Source organism: Lasioglossum baleicum, chromosome 20 (assembly GCF_051020765.1).
Source record: "Lasioglossum baleicum chromosome 20, iyLasBale1, whole genome shotgun sequence".
NCBI lineage: Eukaryota > Metazoa > Arthropoda > Insecta > Hymenoptera > Halictidae > Lasioglossum > Lasioglossum baleicum.
In genome coordinates, this window is record NC_134948.1 from 6,445,766 (window position 1) to 6,464,996 (window position 19,231).

Consider the following 19,231-nt stretch of genomic DNA (forward strand, 5'->3'; position numbering starts at 1 on the left):
TAAACGTATGGTTGTGTGCGTCGGGGGTGTTGTCGGCGGAGGGAACGTATTCCCCTTGAGAAGCGTGTATTTTTATTTCGAAGACCACTTGAAGAGCGACAAACGGACGTGCCAGGGACGTACGATACTTATTTATAACCCTTGTCGCATGAATTTCACGATATGCAGACGAAAGCACCCCAGGGAGCGGAACGTGTTTCCTTGCCCGCGCGCGAGTACTATGTCGGGCCAACCGAGTCGATAAATAGGTATACCGCAAAACTGTCGACAGTATCCGGCCCCGAATCCTCTTCCTCTCATTTGTTATTATTAGGCTGGCGAGCGTGATCTGTCGTCTCTGACCGAGTCTACGTTTTTCGAAATTGCTACACTCTTGATCGACGCGATGAAATGTGGTACGCGAGTTACGAAACGTTTCTGTGTAACCATTGAATTACGAGGAATAGAAATTTTTACTTGAGTATGTTTCAAAACAATTGCTGTTTTACTATATTTAATACTAGCTTTTGCCCGCGGCTTCGCTCGCACAGAAAACCGTTTAATGCCCTCGGAAATTGATATTGTTTCTCCATATAAAACCTTTTAACCCCCCATTCACCCCTATAGAGTTTTAATGTTGTGTCATGCCGCAATCTTAGATTTCAAAATCCCTTTTCACCCCCTTAGGGGATCAATTTTTTAAAATGCCGAAATAGGTGTTTCATTAATTATATCAAAGAGCATTAAGACCAAGTACGAAGTAAATCCGACCACGAACAAAATATTCCTCATACAAACGTTGCAACCCCTTTTCACCCCCTCGGGGATTGAATTTCGAAATATCCTTTTTTATCCCTTGTATAGATCATAAGGGAAACCTCTGTGCAAAATTTCAGCTTTCTAAGTCAGGACTTCGCTTTTATATATATAGATAATACATTTTGTGTATTTGTTTGATTATTTTTTTAACGATTTTAAACATTTTTTTACTCTAACATATAGTGACATTTTTTGGTGTAATTTTTTAATTACAAGGAATATTTTAATTATAGTAATTTTTCCTCGAGAACGCGTTTAAAAATAGCTACTTCTTGATTATATGAAATATAATATATTTTGTATTTCTTTGATAATTGTTTCATCAATTTTTTAAATTTTCTTTCTTTAGTACTGACACTTTGTACTTGTTTAATTATGAGAAAAACAAGAAATATGTAAACAAGAAATTATATAAAAATTAAACTTTTTGATTGTACGCAATATCATATATTTTGTATTTCTTTGATAATTGTTTTATCAAGTTTTTGAATTTTCTTTTCATAAAATAGTGCTCAGTCTGTAGTACTAACACTTTGTGCTTGTTTAATTATGAATAGACTAGATATAATAGTATACTATAAATATAATAGTATGTTTAAATGTTTCTAATATTTTTGCTATTTCAAATTACACCTACTCATTCTTATATAAATGCATAAAACAGCTATTTTTTGATCATATACAATTTAATATATTTGCATTGGTATTATAATTATAATATCAATTTTTTTAATTTTCCTTCCCTAAAACAGTGCTCTTTCTCCAATGACATTCTGTTGCAATTTTGGAATTGTGAGGAATAGAAACATTTTCACTTCGAAATGTTCGGAATGTTATAATGTTTAATATATTTTCTGTTTATTTAATAGTCCGAAAGAAAAATCGCCGCGAGTATTCTGCGCGCTTATAATGTTTATTCTCCCGCGAGATAATACGAGAACGCTGCGCATAAAAACAGACGAGGACTATCCCGGCGGACCGAACGTTTTCATTCGAGCAATTATTCCTCTTTTATTTGTCGCGATTGTTTTAAATAAAAACGTCCCCAATCCTGGCAAATCCGATGCTTAGCTTCGGCGCGAGCCCGGTTCGCGTTAATCCACGATGAGGGCGGGGCGGGGGGGGAGTGGTCGGGGACGAAGAGGACGGGGGAGGGGATGAACGCGTTTAATTTCGCGATACGGCCGTTTAATTGCTCTTGCGTGTACAGAGAATATCTTACCTGCTGGTCCCTACCCGAATATCCACCGGGCTTTACGAGGACGCTCTGTTTATTGGTAGTTTTAATTACGTGCGATACCTCCCACACATACGCCACGCAATCCACACGGTAATACAATTTTTACTGATAAATCTTTTAGTGTACCCTGTCCGGTGATAATTCTCGATAATTGAGGATGGTGATAGAAGCTTACTGTACTTCCCACGAGTGCTATTGTTGGCATATATTAATTCACATCCTCCGTGGCCGATTTTTAACCCGAAAATGAAACGTTTCTTCCGTCCCAGAATATTTCCATTCCCAGCGATTTTTTTGTAGGTATGTGATATTAAGGTTTCATTTTAAATATATGAAGAATTTTTATATCAATTGAAAAAAATTTATATGAATTTTATATTTATTTAATATATAATATATAAGACTTAATTTAATATACAAATACAGGTAAAAATTATTTTCTAAAGTAATAATAATAACTTTTTTGGTGCATTAAAAACACCAAATAATAAAATATTTACATATGACATATTTAATACCGTGAACAATATTTTGAAGAGTCACCATTCGTGTGCTGAGGGTTAAAGATATTTTCTCCCACGTGAATGAAGTGATGTTTTTATAGGAAAAATGGTTAAGACGAGGTTGTAGTATTTTAAACGACACATATAACGGACAGAAGAATTTTTTCTCTAGGTTAGTACTTTTGCAAAGTTTCAAGGTCACCTTCGTATTTTTTAATGGAACAACATATTTTTTCTTTGATATTGTTGTAGAATGTGAAAAGACAAATCCAACGACCTCGATAACAATACCATTCTGATTATTCAATACCGAGATACTCGTGTCTGAAAGTGTCAAACAATCTATCTTTCAGACACAAATATTTCTGGATTAAATAATCCGAATGGTATAGTTATACAGGTCGTTGGATTCGTTTTTTAATGATCTATAAGCACGTTGAAACGGAAACACGATTTCATATAAGTAGCTACATATATAATCAGAACACTTAATAACAATAATACCGTTTCATTAAAAGAACTAATACCTTCTTATTACTACGTACAATATGCAGGTACCTAAATTAAAATAAAATGTCCCGAGCTACAGAATGAATTTCTTAAAATGCATTTATAACAAAAGTAACAACAACGGACTAATCTTTTGAGGATTATATGCGCCTGAACTATTTTCGCCGGAAATCCCGAGGCTTCATGCAAATGCCGGACCGCATTCCCGCTCGATAAAGGCGCGGATTGCGGGCTACTTATTGGCACGCTTAACAACGGCGTTTTAATGGCGCGGAGTGGGAGAGGGATAGGAGATATCGTTATAATATTCCGGGGAACGGGCAGTAACAGTCGCCAGAGACTGTAAAACGAAGTGCCGCGTAAACGACGCCGGGCGTCGGCATATTGCCACACCGTGGCCAATTCGTTCCGCGACGCCCTAAAGAATACACGGCTCTCTTTTTTCCCGTGACGCCTTTCTCTGCTGTTGGCAGACCGTCCTCCCGGTTCATTCGATTAAATCAACGGGAATCTCTGCCGTTTTTAACTGGCCGCTCGGGGAAACTGTTCTCCGCGTTTACCTCCCGCTAATTTGTTAGCGACGTTTCGCTCGACGCTTCGCCCATCCAATCGGGGACTCTGCGAACAAATCTCATTTTTTCCGCTCTATTTTTCCTACAAAAATAACCATTCTGCGAGAAATTCCACTTTCGATTTCGCCAGTCCCTTCCCTTTTAACAATTATGCGAACGGGCGACCTTTACGAATTTTTTTAAACGAAACTAACAAATGCATCGATATGAAACTTTGCAAGTTTGTTTACCAATGTTTGAAGAATACGATCACAATTTTGCATGCAAAGATAACCATTGTGTCAGAAGTGCCATTTTCGAATACTCGATCTGAACAATTATCAGTCAAAGCAGTATTTCTGAATTTTTTTAAACAAAACTAACAAATGCATCGATGTGAAACTTTGCAAGTTTGTTTACCAATGTTTGAAGAATACGATCACAATTTTGCATGCAAGAATAACCATTGTGTCTGATGTGCCATTTTCGAATACTCGATCTGATCATTCTTCAGTCAAAGCAGTCTTTCTGAATTTTTTTAAACAAAACTAACAAATGCATCGATGTGAAACTTTGCAAGTTTGTTTACCAATGTTTGAAGAATACGACCTCAATTTTGCATGCAAAAATAAGCATTGTGTCAGATGTGCCATTTTCGAATCCTCAATCTGAACAATCATCTGTCAAAGCAGTCTTTCTGAATTTTTTTAAACAAAACTAACAAATGCATCGATGTAAAACTTTGCAGGTTTGTTTACCAATGTTTGAAGAATACGACCTCAATTTTGCATGCAAAGATAACCATTGTGTCAGAAGTGCCATTTTCGAATACTCGATCTGAACAATCATCAGTCAAAGCAATCTTTATGAATTTTTTTAAACAAAACTAACAAATGCATCGATGTAAAACTTTGCAGGTTTGTTTACCAATGTTTGAAGAATACGACCTCAATTTTGCATGCAAAAATAAGCATTGTGTCAGATGTGCCATTTTCAAATCCTTAATCTGAACAATCATCTGTCAAAGCAGTCTTTCTGAATTTTTTTAAACAAAACTAACAAATGCATCGATATGAAACTTTCCAGTATTAGTTAACAATGTTCAGAGAATACTTACAAATTTTTTCATAGGGAACTGTGCACTGAATTAGCAACAGCGACGTCTTCTATCCATGTCTTGCTGCGAGAGGATATCCTATTCCTTGACGTTCCGTGTAATCCACGATCGAAGCGATTTCGAGTGTCCGGCCGAAGATCCTAAGGGGGCAGATAAGCGATTAGTCGTGGATAATTACGCTTAAGCCCACGTCGATCAGCTAGACAAGGAACGACATATCCTCCGATAGAAAACTAGGAAAAGGTATCGGCACGCAAAGTTCATATATCGTGCTCTTAGATGGTATCTACCTTCTCCTGATTCGACGTCCGCGTTTCCTGGCTATCGGGCGCTAGCTTGTCTGGAATCGACGTGAGCCTGTAGAAAGGGAAAGATTAGAGCCTGATTGCCTCTCCGTTTACTATATCCGTCGACCCTTAACCGATCCTCGAACGACCTGTCCTTCCCGCTGTAATTGCACGAAATCATTTCTCGAAATACGTCTAATTGGAAATAAATACTAAAAAGTCAGACACGTAAAAATGTCTTCGCGCTATCTTCCAAGGTACAATTTTTACCATTATTTTTAGACGAATTTTGAACAGAATTTTTTTAAACAAAACCAGCAGATTTGTTTACCGATGTCCGAAGACCACTACAAATCATAAAACAGGAGGCCGAGGTTCTATTTTCTCTCTGTCTGTGTTCGTACACCGGCAAAAAAAAAACATATTTTTGAGTTTCCAAACGGAAACACACAGCGGGAACGGTCTGAATGAATTCTCTCATAGGCGGCCGCGCGTGTAACTTTTCCCCGGGAAAATTACCTGGCCAACGGGATCGAGATCTTATTCGCCGCATTAATCTCGCGCTTTAATATCGCACCGGGGACCGAAATGAAATTTTCATCGATCATCGGCCGCAGTGGCCCGGCGGAAATAAATTACGATGGCCGGCCGAGTGTACAAACTCATCAACATTACTATCCATTGTCTCTCTATCGTTCCTAAAACACTCTTTCTCCAATTTTTATAATTTTATTTCTCGATAACTCTTTCGTTTTTCATTATTTTTTCCAGAGACTATTATCAGCACATTCGCGACATTTCCCTGATTAAAATGATCCCAAGCGCGATATCGTACGACGTATAGTTGCCGAGTAAATCACGATTTAATAGATAGGTGTCCTAGCTGTTCGGATAATCGAGGTCCCACTATATCGTGGATTACACAGGCAAATATAATCCGAATGGTATCGTGTTTGGTATCATTTTACGCAGAAAAGAGTCGACAATAAATTGGTAGTGACATTGTGCGAGCACATTGTTAATATTAATGAAAAATTTGCAATAATATCTTCGGACTGTCCAGCAGAATGTGTAAAAATCCTGTTGTTTCGTTGTCTGGACCACAATAATGACGTGATTTACGATTAATTCTTGATTAAGACATTACATTTCCGCTGATAGAAATTTGTTGCGATATTAACGGTTAAATGGGGGTTGGTCCTTTCTTCTGCATTGGTTTTCGTAGGCGCTGCATCAGGAGCGGAACGGAGAGCGTATATCTTTCGAGGTCGGGTCCCCTCCCTTCGGACGCAGTGTTTCGCCGGGCGAAAGCCCGCGAAACAGAAAGTTACCGAGAGTGACGAGTCCCCGGGGAAATTTCCAAGTTTCCTTTTAATGGAATTATAAAGAGGAGCGGGAGTGACCATGTGACAGCCGGCGGACTCACGAAAATTCCTCACGGGAGACACGCAATCCTCCGGCCCACCTCCCCTCGCAACAAATTTTTCACCCTAACGCCCACCCCCATAGCCGACGTGTTCCTCGCGTTTGATCGATCCTGTCGAATTAGCGGGACACACGCTGCCGGCTGTACAAACGAATTTTCCCGTGTACGGTTACAGCCGAATGAAATTTAGCAACTGTTTTTTTTTTTTTTTTGGACCGCTGTTTCGAGTCACACGATATTTTTTAACTGGATCGAGAAATTACGTTTCGCGACGATTGATTTTGCGGAAATTGAATCGGCGTGACGGTTCGTGGATGCCGGTGACCGGGTCTCGCGCGACCCGTACCAGTCAGTATTGTTCAAAGAGGGACAAAAAAATAATCGAGGTATACACGCATGTTGTCGGTCACCGGAGACCCAGCCATCGTCATGCGAGAGTCAATTGTGAAATTTGCATACAGCATGAGCACCACTGTTACACGAAACCCGTTACGATAACGTAAGAAAAGAAAAAAATTTATAAAAAAAATTAAACCGACTTCGAAAAAACGCACTAAAACACGTATAAAATAATTTCCATTTAATTTGTGTGAATACACACGAACTTAAATACAACACAATCTTGTCGAAGGCGGCGCAAAATTGAAAATTTTCGACACTGGAAATTAGGAAAATCCTTAAATTCTTCTACATATGCTTTCACAATATTAATGTATCTTCTCTTCCCACCTACTTTCCAATTTCCAAGCCCACCATATTCCAATGAAATCATAATCAGCAACATCTGTCATTCGGAAAATTTTTAATTTATGCGCCGCCTTCGAAAAGATTGTATTGTGTTTAAGTTCGTGTGTATTCGCATAAATTAAATGGAAATTATTTTATACTTTTTAGTGCGTTTTTTCGAAGTCGGTTTAATTTTTATTTTTTATAAAATTTTTTTTATTTCACACTTTTTATCCTTTTTAATCGAAAGCCGCAATTGATAACGGCAACGACGTCGCGTCGTTACTGTTCCTAATATCTAACATTCAGCGGAGTTCACAACGGCATCACCACCCTACATTTTCGCAAATAAAATCGTGATTAATAAAAAAATGTAAAATCTTTTTTGCACGGGACCACCCCTTAACATACTCTACAAGATGCAAAAGGTTTCGTTCCGATTGGTCCATCCATCTCGGCGTAATCGGTGAACATACATAGAAAAAAAAGGCACATACAGATCGAATTCAGTAACCTCCTCCTTTCTCGAAGTCGGTTAAAAATGGAATCGGTTCATAGATCGAGGCTTCCATTAAAAATAATGGCTACTGTGATGCGTTTAGAAAGTTTCGAAACGACTTGGCTGTACATCCGACTTCTGAAACTGTGTAACACCGAAAATTGGTACGATTCCAATGGAAATGATAATAATAATAATGATGATAATAATAATCTAGCTTAGGCGTAGGCTAGAATGAGCGTACAGTAACGCTCGTTGCGGTGATTGTCTCGAAGAAGAATTCAATGAAAAGAAACTTTTGGAACAGGTTAGTGGAGATAGCGCGGTAGTGGGGGTAGAACTGGGTACTGGAGGTAGGTGAAAAGTAATTCAGCCGCATGGCTAACGCAGTAGTGGGGGCAGAATAGGATACTGGAGGTAGCGCAGTAGTTTGGGCAGAGCAAGGTAGTGGGATTAGCTCAGTAGTGGGGGGTAACGCGATAGTGGGGGCAGAACAGGTTAGTGGGGGTAGCTCACAAGGAGACCCCGCGTATCGAGACACCCAGATCTGAACGAAATTTTGTGTGAACATAGCTTAGACATCCTCATGAACTATCCCATTGGCTTTCTCTTGAATGGGCAGCCGTTTTCGAGATAATCGATATTGAAATGCGACATGTAAGTTATATTACATGAGTGAAAGCCTCTTGTCACAGAGGTCCGTGACCGAGTGGGTTGAGCGAATGTCTACCACGAGGTTGGTCGGGGTTCGCGTTGGAACTGCCTGGCGTAGACTGTACACAACGAAGGGTAGCGTATGCCAGCCCTGCTCCCAGAAGAGGGAGCAAAGCTTCTGGTCCGTGCCCCGGTATTTATCTCCTCTTCAGGGTTATAGATCAGTATATTAGTCATTGCTGCGTCCAATATATTTCCCGTGGCAGGAGAATTGAAAGATATGGAGCAGGAGACTAGGAGCATGCTGGACACCCTGAGGACGATCAGATCCGTCAGCGGCGTTGTCCGTAGTCATTCGACATTATTCGACCAGGAGGGATCGTATTTTTCCGGGATCGAAGATCCGCCGAAAGTAATATTAATAGCACGATATAAACGGGATAATCCGCGGCGCCCGGCTCTTCTTCAGCTTCTGCTATTTATAACGATCAATACGGCACCGTTGTCCGGCAGGGTCGTTTTTCAAGTAACGGCGCTCAGCGCATTTTTCGCTCGTCTAATAATCCCGAGGTCGGTGAAAAACTGGCCGGGATACCCTCCTTGATTCATTTAAAAGGATATTCATATCGCGACGGCCGAACGACCTGCCATTTTTCACGCGCGCGCACACACAGACACAGACACACAGCCACAGAGGGTAGAATATCCTGCGCCGATCCGGTCAAAGGAAAGTGTAATTCAGCTGACAGACCATCACACGGTACACAAACCCCATTCTCGCTTCTTCCTTGCGCTGCGAAATATTGCGAATAAGTTCGCAGGGTGTGGCATCCTAGAAAGGAAAAATCCTTAAGAAAAGATGCACTAGTTCAACAGAAACATATAATGGTGGAAACATGTTTTTCCTCCGGCACTTTGTTTTAGGAGATTTCAAGGTCACCAGTATTTTTTGGAAATATTTTGTCGATTTTTTTAATATATTCTCGTAGAGCCTGAAGAAACGAATCCATTGATATAAATAACTACAGTGTTTCGATTATTCAATCCCAAGATGTTTATGTCTGAAGGCAAATTTTTTAATGTTAAATAATCAAAACGCGATAATTATGGTATCATTAATAGATGTCATTGGATTCACCTATTTACGTTCTATAAGAATATCGAAAACAAACAACAAGATTCCATTTATAATAAATCTTGATATGTTAAACATCTTATCATTCAGACACGAGTACCTGGGGATTGGATAATCGCAACAGTACGATAATGGTACTCATTTTTCTCGTCTTTTCAAGCTCTACAACCTCGCCGAAAGAAAACTGCAAGATTTCATATTTTTTAGTGCGACGTACGGAAGAGTTCTATTTTGTATTCACTGGGATCGACGCGACGTCCGGCGAGACGTATGGCCCGAAACCGTGCGTCCCCGCGAATGAAACAGACGAAATGTTTCATTTTCTTTAAGAATTGGAAAAGTGAAAAAAGTGGGATCTGTTGTAGGGCGACGTGTATGCACGAGCTCACGCACGATTTACAGATTTCCACGGCGAGGAGACGTGAAACGCGAATGGAAGCCGAGAAACTGACGGCCGTATAGTATTCCGCAACGATGGAGAAGATTTCGGGCGAGAGAGAGAGAGAGAGAGAAAGGAAGCGAGAATACGGATGCAAGAGGGGCCGTGAAAAATGCATAGCCATCGACACGAGAGAAACGAATGTTCGACCGTGCGGAAGCTGTAGGAGACGCGTTGTCGAGCGAACGACATTGTCTGCCAACTCGTACTGCGAGTTACAATAACGCAGCTCGCTTTGTCTTTAGCATGGAGTCCTGGTTTTTTTACAATTACACATTCTACAATGTACTAAACCAAATTTTGTACTTCTACCAGTCCTTGATTGAGTACACTTATTTTCGTAAAATGTCACATTTTTCGATTTGTGCATTCTTTCTGCTTCAATCGGAACAGATAGAGGGATGATTTTCACGTAGAATTATTCTGTAGACTCTCCCAAATACAATCATATATTTTTTCATCACATTATGAGTGTCTAATCACGTTCAAAAATATGTTTAAAGAAGGACACCATTAACGCCCCAATCTTGAGGGCCATTTTTAGTTTAATAATTTTTCTTGCTCCAACCGGACAAGATGGAGGGATGATTTTTACGTAGAATGTTTCTGTAGAATTTCCCAAGTACAATCATATTTTTCTTATTACATTATGAGTGTCTATCCACGTTTTAAAAAATGTTTAGTGAAGGACACCATTAACACCCCAAACTTGAGGGCCATTTTCAATTTAATAATTTTTCCTGCTCCAACCGGACAAGATAGAGGGATGATTTTTACGTAGAATTATTCTGTAGACTCTCAAATACAATCATATATTTTTTCATTACATTATGAGTGTCTATTCACGTTTTAAAAAATGTTTAGAGAAGGACACCATTAACGCCCCAATCTTGAGGGCCATTTTTAGTTTAATAATTTTTCTTGCTCCAACCGGACAAAATGGAGGGATGATTTTCACGTAGAATTATTCTGTAGATTCTCCCAAATACAATCATATATTTTTTCATTACATTATGAGTGTCTATCCACGTTTTAAAAAATGTTTAGTGTAGGACACCATTAACACCCCAATCTTGGGGGCCATTTTCAATTTAATAATTTTTCCTGCTCCAACCGGACAAGACAGAGGGATGATTTTCACGTCGAATTATTCTGTAGACTCTCCCAAATACACTCATATATTTTTTCATCACATTATGAGTGTCTAATCACGTTCAAAAATATGTTTAAAGAAGGACACCATTAACACCCCAATCTTGAGGGCCATTTTCAATTTAATAATTTTTCCTGCTCCAACCAGAGGAGATAGAGGGATGATTTTCACGTAGAATTATTCTGTAGACTCTCCCAAGTACAATCATATTTTTCTTATTACATTGTGAGTGTCTATTCACGTTTTAAAAAATGTTTAGTGAAGGACACCATTAACACCCCAATCTTGAGGGCCATTTTCAGTTTAATAATTTTTCCTGCTCCAACCGGAGGAGATAGAGCGATGATTTTTACGTAAAATTATTCTGTAGACTCTCCCAAGTACAATCATATTTTTCTTATTACATTGTGAGTGTCTATTCACGTTTTAAAAAATGTTTAGAGAAGGACACCATTAACACCCCAATCTTGAGGGCCATTTTCAGTTTAATAATTTTTTCTGCTCCAACCGGAGGAGATAGAGCGATGATTTTTACGTAAAATTATTCTGTAGACTCTCCCAAGTACAATCATATTTTTCTTATTACATTGTGAGTGTCTATTCACGTTTAAAAAAATGTTTTAAGAATAAAATCGCCATTAACACCCCAATCTTGTGAGCCATTTTCAGTTCTATACAATTATTCTGCCTCAAGCGGAAAAAAATACAGGTCCGTAGAACAATTCTGTAAACTATCGTATACATATACAGTAGTATTTGTTCAAACGCTCCCCCACGGGGAGCGTAGCATAATAAGTTACACGCGTGCCAGTTCGTCAACGCGGTCGATTAGAAAATAAACGAACGAATGCGATTTCTCGTGCGCATTGTCGCACTCGTTTGAATAGAAACGAAAATAGGCCGATGGTCCCTTATTAATGGCCGGCAGCGGGTGTCGAGTTATCGGTTTCAACTAGGCCAGCCAGTCGCGATTTTACATTATTAAATATAGCGGGACGCAAGTTTCGTCCTGATAAAGCCGCGCCTTGTTATAGTCGTGCATCACGGGACCGTACATCTTTTATTATTAACCGTGTTAGGCTGTAAAGCATTTCCACGGCGCCCGACGGTGGTTCATTAATTCCTTTTTTTATTGAATTTTAACGGCCGACGTCGTACAACAAGATGGCCGCGTATACGCGACGTTCTCTCTCCTTCTCTCTCCTGCTCGCATAGTTTCATGCTATTTGCACGCCGACTATGGTCAAGACAGGACGAAATCGACTCGCGCCGTCGTCGACGAAAGCGTCACGCCAACCGACGAGAATTACGTCGACGATTATCCTCCTTTTTTCGAAACCCGGCACGCTTTTAATAAGCGGCTGTTTTTTCCAGAAAACTGCGGCTTTAACAATAACTTTACGTTAAGCAAAAAATTTTGATGGGCATATTTTCGTTGGTTTCATAAAATTATGTAAAACAGTCTTAATATTCGAATAAACATTTTCTAAAGTGATCTTTTCCCAATAGTTTATACAATAAGTTCGTATATCATATATTCGTACATATATCTATATTTATTTAAGTTTGTGTATATTTATATTTATTTCGATTCTATACATATTTAATGGAATACCAAAATTCTGATAAATATTTTTAAAAGCGATCTTTTCCTCAACAGAGAATTTATAAATTATATATAGATTATATAATTATATAAGGATTATGACAGGATTTTATATTCATGTTCGTATGTATTTATATTTATTTCTCTATTTTGTATTTAATCGTGTATTAAAATAAACACCTCCAAAGGTGATAATTTCCCAAAGTTTTATGAAAATTGGCTGACTACAACTGATCCGCTAATCAATGAGGTTCAAGAACGGAACAAGAAGATAATTTCCAAGGGAACCCATTGTTGTCCATTACCCAAGAGCCACTCTTATTTCCCGTTACACGGGACCGCTGTTTACAACGCAATAAACCGTACACGTCGGCGCGACTGTTCGTGTAAACGGAACGTTACGGGCCGCGCGGTGTCATGCCAGGCAATAAAAAATAGTTAATGCAGAGATGCGCAGTCAGCGAGACACACGGTCAGGCCCTCGTCAACGTTCCACTTCGATAATTATCGCGAATGAAATTTATGAAAGTGTTAGAAAGGTGTAACGGCTGCGGAGAACGTGATCGATACGCACGGTGATCCGAGTCGAAGAATTTTCTATAACTTTCGAACTAAAAAAGCAATTACTTTCCAATTGTGTACGTTGCACAATATAACGTGAGAGAATTGTGACCCTATAAGAGCGTCAAAAAAATAAAACTCAATAGTATAAATACTTTTCTGATTTTTTGTTGCTGACACTATTGTATAAAAGTTGACATAACGTTTTTATTTCTAATGATTTTTTAATGCGACCTTCGTTGACGTATCCTTGACACTTTTCTGTGTAAAATGATACCAAACACGACACCATTCGGTTTATATTTGCGTGTGTAATCCACGATATCGTAGAACCTCGATTATCCGAACCGTTAAGCTACCTATCCACTGAATCGTGGATTGCAGAGGAAATATACGTCGAATGATGTCGTGCTCGGGCTCATTTCAATCAGAAAAATGTCACGAATATGTTGATAATAGTCCTTTGAAAAAATAAAAACTATTAATAGTAAATAAAATCAGTTTTAATGATCCTAATTATTTTCGGATCACTCTATTCAATCAGTGCAGCCGAAAACAGGATATCGATCGTTAGTGTTTCAGTGGCAACAAATTTTCTATAAATAACCACCATTGTGCACGCACGTTATGGCTACAATTACCCGCTCTACGAGAAACTATGCCCGAATGAAATTTGCGAAACATATTAATGCATAATTATCGCGCAAACGCGTACCAACTGCGATCGTGAGATTTAATTTGAAAGTCGATACAAGTGAAATTGTTTGCTCGAAATTCTGTTGAAAACATTTCATCAATTTTTTCGTGTTCCACTTTGAAAATCCCAGAACAATCAGAAGTAGTAAAACAACCAGAGTTACAGACGTATCTGTATTAAAATAATGTATCGAATGGCAGATCTGCAGTTTAATTTATACGCAATTTGCACAAGCAAGTAAATACGACTGCTTTCAGCGGATAAACACGAGTCACAGCAGTTTAGTGTATATACGCGGAAATGAGTCGAGAATGTAGAATAATATTTGTTTGTACGATGACTCGTTTCGATGATGATGGAATTGGAAAATTCGTCGAGCACACTGTTAGACAGAAACCGGTCAGCCTGTCTGATCATGGCTGGCCGTTTCTACTTGCTGTCGCCATTGCATGAATATCGAACTTTCGGAGTCGATTATGTCGAAAACGCACCGCCATGGGAACGAATTTTATGTGCACGTTGCTGGACTTATTCCGAAGCGTGAAATAACATTATTATAATATGTTTTTCATTACGTGTCCAGCATTCGTCAGACCCTCCGAATTTGAATATTATACAATTTCAATTCCGGATTTACATCGAAAATATTTTCAGGTTCAAAATTTCGTCAAATAATTTTTACGATTTTCCTTCTGATTTTGACGTTTAAATAATTGCAATTAAAACGAGTTAAAGGTAATTACTTTATTCTGTTAATGGTAGACACTTGTTTTTTAGTAGTTTTGAATAGTCTCAGCATCATTTTAAAATTAGAATAATTTTACGCTTGTTGTTGTATACGTCAAATCTTGTAATCGAATTTTAAACGACTTCCCGATGAGCTACAGATTTGAAACTTTAAACATAGCTCAGAACTGGATGACAATGCAATATTAAAAAACAAGTTTAAAAAAAAAACTGTGCGTTTAGGAGAAAAAAAAGGTTTTAATATTAACTGTCAGACCTCGTCGCGCGACGCTCGGTAGTACGTGATCGCGTTCAGCGATCCCCACTCCGCGCGCCAGCGCTCCCTACTCCACTACGCGTTCTCACTCCACTGACCCACTCACACCGAAGGAGGTCATGTCAGTGTGGTGTTCCGTTCATTCAGTTCCATTTCGGAAAATTAAAAAAGACTGAAAAGTAGAAAATAAGAAACATACTTTTAAAAAACTTTTTAAAAACCACGCTTATATTAAAATACACTGAAAAGGAGAAACTAATTTTTTTAGGCCTCGAAGATTACGTCAATATAGTCTAGCGCTCCATGCTTTTATTTATGGTCACTAATGCCTAAAAAAATTAGTTTCTGTGGTGGTTTTTAAAAAGTTTTTTTAAGATAATTTTTGCAAAACATTTGTCACTGAATATTATAAACGAACGTATTATAATACGATTGTCCGATTGATGCAATCGCCGACACCAGTGCCTATTTTATTACACAAATTATATATTAAATTTGCCAACAATATGCATATAAATTTCAATTTAACTACAAACATTAATTCAGCTATTATTAATTGCTCTGCAACAATGATTACGCTAACCGAATAAATTTTTCTACCGAATTAAACAGCTTTGAAGAGCGTTCTATCAGAATGCCATGCTTAAATAATTATACTGAAGATGAAATTGCGAGTTCTATTGGTACATGGTCTTCATAACTTGAAGGAGCATCAAAGTTAATTTTAATACGCTTTTAATAGAGTTCTTTCTCTTTTTCCAGCGTAATGAACAAGGGCCGAGGAAAGAATGAGTTTCTGCGAAAATTTCATTAGCAACAATTATTCCATAAGGAAGCCAATTTTCCATGGGAGGTCGCAGTCTACCGGGGCGCATGATTTCTTATTTATTATCAGGAACGCCCCGCGCATTCTAGAATTCTATTTAACAATATTACTGGAGGTATTCTCGCGTAGAAAGGGAGGAAGGATGGTAGAAGATGAAGGAAGATAGAATTGGGGACAGGAAGGAAGGAAGGAAGGAAGGAACAAGCCCCTACTGTTCTCTCCAGTCATAATGCTAGGGAACCGTGCAGTAGGAAACGTTCTTACCGACCTTAAATAATTGAAAAGGTGGTTCGCATTTATTCGACCGTGCGAATAATACACGGTACCCGTGATAAAGGAATAATAGATAGCCGGGCCAATCGTAAATCGCTGCAGTTCCTGTGCATTCCTTTCTTTCTTGAATCTCAATGCTGTCACCTACGTAATTCCGTTGTTGACAATGTAACTGTCCCCCTTATTTACATTTTATACTCATTCTAATGTTAATTGCGTTTCGTAACAGTCTGAAATATTTTTTTCACTCTCTGCATGAAAATGTTGCATTCTTAATTTATAGCTTGTATGTATTGATTTTTATGTTATATTTATATTTACTTTATATTCAAGTCTGTATGTATTGATTTTTATTTTATATTTATATTCACTTTATATTCAAGTTTGTATTTATTTTTATTTTATATTCGATTTTGTACATCTATATTTATGTTTATTATATTCAAGTTTGTATTTATTTTTATTTTATATTCAAGTTTGTATTTATTTTTATTTTATATTCGATTTTGTACATCTATATTTATTTTTATTATATTCAAGTTTGTATTTATTTTTATTTTATATTCAAGTTTGTATTTATTTTTATTTTATATTCGATTTTGTACATCTATATTTATTTTTATTATATTCAAGTTTGTATTTATTTTTATTTTATATTCAAGTTTGTATTTATTTTTATTTTATATTCAAGTTTGTATTTATTTTTATTTTATATTCGATTTTGTACATCTATATTTATTTTTATTATATTCAAGTTTGTATTTATTTTTATTTTATATTCAAGTTTGTATTTATTTTTATTTTATATTCAAGTTTGTATTTATTTTTATTTTATATTCGATTTTGTACATCTATATTTATTTTTATTATATTCAAGTTTGTATTTATTTTTATTTTATATTCAAGTTTGTATTTATTTATATTTTATATTCAATTTTGTACACGTATATTTATTTTTATTTTACATTTAAGAGTTCGTATATATTTATCGTATAAATTCATTCTTATTTTATATTTAAGTTTGCATATATTTTATTTATTTTTATTATTGTTTGTATATGTGTATGTGTGTGTCAGCTTGAGTCAGCCTCGCGTATCTGATATCACGGAAGTGGAACCGGAAGTGCGAGGAGAAACAGAGCGGTGGCCTTGATTCCTTTCGGGAAAGGGATCATTTGTTCCCGGACGAGGAAGAGGCGAGGATCAATGTACTCCTCGCGTCCAGACGCAATAAATAAATAAATAAATGCTCCAGACTTTCCTTTCGTCTCGTTTTCGGCTGCTTACACCGTGCTCCCTCGTCCGACTATTTATATTCCAAAGCCCATTGATCGGCTTCTGTTTTCGACGCCTTTCCGCGGCGCGTTCCCAGGAAAAACCACAGAGCGCCACAAAGTAGCACCGTAACTTCAAATAAGCACAACGCAAGGTGGAATCACTATTTTTAACGCCGCGAGGGCGGAGGGCTATCCAGATGGCACTGTTTACATTTTGATAAACAATCATCGAGATTTTTGTTTCGCGACAGCTTTACGAGCGCTTGGGGTACCGAATTATTAAGGAATATAAATATTTTTTTGAAGAATAAATATATCGACGGAAAAAGGAGAATTCAAGTTGGTGACGCGATGTAAATTCAATTAACCGTTCGAATTTTCTAGGGGAACGCGTCGCCGGTTATATTGCGACCGACTGCGCATTATTTCGGAATATAAATATTTTTTTGAAGAATAAATATATCGACGGAAAAAGGAGAATTCAAGTCGGTGACGCGATGTAAATTTAATTAACCGTTCGAATTTTCTAGGGGAACACGTCGCCGGTTATATTGCGGCCGACTGCGCATTATTTCGTAATATAAATATTTTTTTGAAGAATAAATATATCGACGGAAGAAGGAGAATTCAAGTTGGTGACGCGATGTAAATGTAATTAACCGTTCGAATTTTCTAGGGGAACGCGTCGCCGGTTATATTGCGACCGACTGCGCATTATTTCGTAATATAAATATTTTTTTGAAGAATAAATATGTCGACGGAAAAAGGAGAATTCAAGTCGGTGACGCGATGTAAATTCAATTAACCGTTCGAATTTTCTAGGGGAACACGCCGCCGGTTATATTGCGACCGACTGCGCATTATTTCGGAATATAAATATTTTTTTGAAGAATAAATATATATACAGAAAAAGGAGAATTCAAGTCGGTGACGCGATGTAAATTTAATTAACCGTTCGAATTTTCTAGGGGAACGCGTCGCCGGTTATATTGCGACCGACTGCGCATTATTTCGGAATATAAATATTTTTTTGAAGAATAAATATATCGACGGAAGAAGGAGAATTCAAGTTGGTGACGCGATGTAAATTTAATTAACCGTTCGAATTTTCTAGGGGAACACGTCGCCGGTTATATTGCGACCGACTGCGCATTATTTCGTAATATAAATATTTTTTTGAAGAATAAATATATCGACGGAAGAAGGAGAATTCAAGTCGGTGACGCGATGTAAATTCAATTAACCGTTCGAATTTTCTAGGGGAACGCGTCGCCGGTTATATTGCGACCGACTGCGCATTATTTCGGAATATAAATATTTTTTTGAAGAATAAATATATCGACGGAAAAAGGAGAATTCAAGTTGGTGACGCGATGTAAATTTAATTAACCGTTCGAATTTTCTAGGGGAACGCGTCGCCGGTTATATTGCGACCGACTGCGCATTATTTCGACAATCAAATATAATCAGAACACGGCGGCGGGCTCGGTGGATGAGGAACTTTCAACAAGTTCCGGCGAAGTTATCGTCGAAGTCAATTTGGTGAAGTTTGAAGGGATAGAGGCTGATAATTAGGTCATCGGTACCGGTGCGCTCCGTCATCTCGTAATCGAATGGCACTCAGCTGAGTAAATACTCGGACCATGCCATATTATAGTCTGCTATTTGGTCGTCTGAAAAGTTCATGTCCGTTTCAATATGCATGGCCACCCAGTGGCCACGGGTTGCAATTTGTATCTCGTTCATCCCTACGAAGTCGAATGCCGCATTTACATTTCAACTACCTCGTGTTCCCGAACTATTTCCTTGTCTACGTAATTTTTCATCAATATAAAAGTCTACTCTTCGTCTAATAGACATTTCACTTCACTCCATTTTTTTTTTTTTTTAAATTTAATCTCCATTCATTTATCTGTCCAGTTCAAATTAACCCCTAGCCGTAATTTAACG

The 19,231-nt window shown here is 37.8% G+C and overlaps 1 protein-coding gene and 1 long non-coding RNA gene across 4 annotated transcripts in view; one reads left to right on the forward strand and one right to left on the reverse strand.

Moving 5' to 3' along the window:
- Nucleotides 1–19,231, forward strand: part of Stet (stem cell tumor) — a 578,556-nt gene that overhangs the window by 300,812 nt on the left and 258,513 nt on the right. The window lies entirely within an intron of this gene.
- The window catches only part of LOC143218694 (uncharacterized), a 75,478-nt gene that overhangs the window by 20,108 nt on the left and 36,139 nt on the right, over nucleotides 1–19,231 (reverse strand). Inside the window, exon 2 of the long non-coding RNA XR_013011145.1 lies at nucleotides 4,720–4,859. This is a non-coding gene — a long non-coding RNA (uncharacterized LOC143218694). The remainder of the gene's footprint in view (nucleotides 1–4,719; nucleotides 4,860–19,231) is intronic.